Source organism: Coenobita brevimanus, chromosome 4, assembly GCF_032717465.1.
Source record: "Coenobita brevimanus isolate Jiangsu-jjx chromosome 4, ASM3271746v2, whole genome shotgun sequence".
NCBI lineage: Eukaryota > Metazoa > Arthropoda > Malacostraca > Decapoda > Coenobitidae > Coenobita > Coenobita brevimanus.
In genome coordinates, this window is record NC_136957.1 from 14,231,426 (window position 1) to 14,235,544 (window position 4,119).

Sequence of the window (4,119 nt, forward strand, 5' to 3'; positions counted from 1 at the left end):
CAAAGCAGTGGGAAACTGAGTGATTTAACCAAACCTAACCTTACCAAACAAGCATCATCCAACCTAACCTCACTTGCGTTTGTCAGCCAGCTTTCAAATCTCTCTAAGTGAGCATTAGGAACATTCAATATGGCCAGCTACTGGCAGACGTCGGCTGAATATTTACTCATTCTCAATCCTCATTTACAGCTTTAGGAGGTAAGTTTATAAAAATGCCCAGTAGTTGTGATAATCCAGGAATACTGACAAATAACCTTTGAAATACTCTTTACAATGAAAAATATGGAATGGCCTCGGCCGTCTGCTGAAGTGTATATATATATATATATATATATATATATATATATATATATATATATATATATATATATATATATATATATATATATATATATATATATATATATATATATATATATATATATATATATGCAACAATCATTATGATGTGAAACTAGTCATGATGATACGCTCTATTTCTGTTTAATAAAACATTACAATGGTAGTAACATTCTTGTTAACGGCGTTACTAGTAGGGTTTTCGTTTATCACTATAAAATCAATTGGCATTAATCACTGAAGTGTCTCACCATCCTCTGAATTAATGTGGTATTTACTTATGGTGACTGCACTGAAAACCGGGATATCATGTACTAAGTTGAATTATAACCATTTAACTGAATGGACGTTTGGTGGTTTAGTGGTTTAAGATCGTTCCTCTGCACTTGGCCCATCATGGTTTATATCCGAGGGAAGGTCGAGATTTTTTTTTTTTTTTCAAGCACTGCCACTCAGGCACAAGTGACCAGTTATCATTCTGCACTAAGTAGCTTTTCACCTATCTCCTCAGCTCTTCATGGTGCAATAAAGCACTGGATGACAGGCAGATGATCTACTCTGCAAAGGATATGATTATAATAATAGTTGTAGTAGTAGTAATAGTAGTAGTAGTAGTAGTAGATGTTGCTGTTGTTGTTGTTGTTGTTGTTATAATAATAATAATAATAATAATAATAATAAAAATAATAATAACAATAATAATAATAATGTCATTAATAATTTTCTGTCACCAGGAGGCTGTTTCATTGTATGTGTGACTTTCAGCTTAGTACGAGTAAATGGCCTCCTGGGATATTAAAAAAAAAAAAAAATCTGCATTACCATTCAGTCAATAGCCACCTGAAAGCACCATTACAAAGTGTGATTGGATGATGGGCACCCGCACCTATCATGTAAATTATAACAACAACAACAAAACAACAACAACAACAATAGTAATAATAATATTATGAAGAAGAAGAACTACAAAGCACTCAGAAAGCGCATGCCTTCGTCGACGCCATTGCCATTTAAAAGGATCCAGATCTGGAAACGTGGATATAGGATCCGGATCCGGATCCGGATCCAGCCCCAAATTTAATCAGTTGTTTCGTGGTCATTGGCCGGCCTTTCCACAAAACTTCATTGAAATTCATTGAGAACTTTTGGAGATTTTTTGCGGGATACTCCGAATCCGGATCCGTCCCAAAATTTAATAACTTCTTCCTTGGCCAATGGACCACCTTTCCACAAATTTCATCAAAATCTGTTCATAAGTTTTTGACTAACTCCGGAGCCGGATTCGGAGTCGGATCCGCCGCAAAATTTAATATATTCTTTCAAGGACCATGGCATATGTTTCCATAAAATTTAGTTTAAATTTATTGAGAACTTTTGGAGGTATTGTGCTGGATACTCCGGATTCGGATCCGGTCCAAAATTTAATGATTTTTTCTTGGCTCATGGCTTACTCTTCCACAAAATTTCATCACAATCTGTTCATAGCTTTTTGAGTAATGCTGTTAACAGTCAGACAGCCAGACAAACAACAAACAAACAAACTCCGGCAAAAACATAACCTTCTTGAGGTTGATAATAATAATGATAATAATAATAATAATAATAATAATAATAATAATATATTATTATTATTATTATTATTATTATTATTATTATTACTATTATTATTATTGTTTATTATTATTATTATTATTATTATTATTATTATTATTAGTGGAAGGTGAGGGCGCTCACCATCCACTCACTCGATGTAGTGCTGCTGTCAGGTGTCTGTCTTTTCCTCTCCTCCCACTTTTCCTTCCTTCCTCCTCTGTCTTTCCTTTACTTCATGCTTTCCTCATCCTTCTGCCTACAGGTGACTTTACACTCCCTCTTTTGTCTTTCTGTCCTTCATTCTTCCTTCTTTCTTCTGCCAATGGGTGACTCTACACTGAGTGACAAGCCAATTGGTTTCCTGTTCACCAGGAAACCATTTACTACGCTGGGTGGTAACCATATAACCAAATTATGGCGCCTGGTGGTTTAGTGGGTAATTGCAGCACTCCACTCGGATTTAGCCGGTTAAGGTTTATATTCAAGGGATGGTTAGGGTTATTGCTCACATAATGCCACTCAGGGATGAGTGAGGCTGGTCACTCTCATCTTAAATGTCAGGACCAACTTGACTAGCCCCGGGCTCTTACGCTCCTCATGGGGCATCGTAGCATTGGATGATGGATGGATGGATTATTATTATTATTATTATTATTATTATTATTATTATTATTATTATTATTATTATGCAGACTGACAGTTTGCAGATAACCATCATATTAATTACCTTTAAAGTGAGGCCTAGTAGCCACTTCACCACCGCAGGTGTGAAAGATGGGAAATCACAACATATAGTGATGTTTCCTTTCGGACTCCCACACCCAGAACCACTGCAGTGGAGGCGACAGGGAGTTTAAGACGATCGTCACCCTATCAGCTTAAGCTCACCCTCGCCTTCACTGCAAAGGGATGGGGTATGAGAATCCAAATGGAAAAATCGTAATATATGGTGGTCTTACATTTTTTCAGACTTGCAATGGCGAGGTACCTTCGGGGCCTCACTCTCAGAAGTGCTTAATCGTCCTGATGGTATATTACAATAGGAGGACGAGGAGGAGAGGTGGAGACGGTGGCGGAGGTAAAGAGCAACATTGATGAGCGGCTGCGTAGTGTGTAGGTTGTAATGAGGGTATCAGTGCTGTGTGTGTGTGTGTGTGTGTGTGTGTGTGTGTGTGTGTGTGTGTGTGTGTGTGTGTGTGTGTGTGTGTGTGTGTGTGTGTGTGTGTGTGTATGTGTGTGTGTGTGTGTGTGTATGTGTGTGTGTGTGTGTGTGTGTGTATGTGTGTGTGTGTGTGTGTGTGTGTGTGTGTGTGTGTGTGTGTGTGTGTGTGTGTGTGTGTAGTGCAGTCAAAACTGGAAAAATGATTTTGATAAAACTTCACGGGATGGTTATAACCAAGCTCCAGATGGGTCAGTCTGCATTTCATGTCAACTGATATTTCTAAATGAGTGTATTGACCCCTATTAACTGTCCTCATTGGTGTTATATTACAGGGTATTTCCGTGGAATTTCAAACGTCACCACCGGAACGGCTCTTACTTGGGGAACTGCTTCAACACACAAATCGTTGGCTACAGGCAAAGGGAAGGGCTGACCTGAAACAGCTCTCATTTCAGAAAAGTGCACAGTATCGAAGCAGCTCTTCGATTTCGAGCAGCAGGACACAGGGTTGAAAAACGGCTTTCATCTGAACGTGCTGTGCCGGTTCTTGGGGTAATGGAATCTGATATACTATAATTGTGTGTGTGTGTGTGTGTGTGTGTGTGTGTGTGTGTGTGTGTGTGTGTGTGTGTGTGTGTGTGTGTGTGTGTGTGTGTGTGTGTGTGTGTGGTGTGTGTGTGTGTGTGTGTGTGTGTGTGTGTGTGTGTGTGTGTGTGTGTGTACACTTGCATTCGTGCATGCGTGCGTGCGTCTGGGGTGCAACCAAAATTAGAAAAAGGATTTTAATGAAACTCAGTAGGATAGACCAGTTCAGTGTCCATCGATATTTCGTGATGGGGTGTTTTAGACAAAAATAATTGTCCCAATTGATGTTATAACATGCACATACGGATGAGGTGGCGGGGCATTTCCAAGGAATTTCATGGTCGAGAGAGAGAGAGAGAGAGAGAGAGAGAGAGTTGTACAGTCTCCAAACTTTCCACCTGGGCCACCTGGCCGCGAGAGGTAGGTAACGGGTGCTGGCA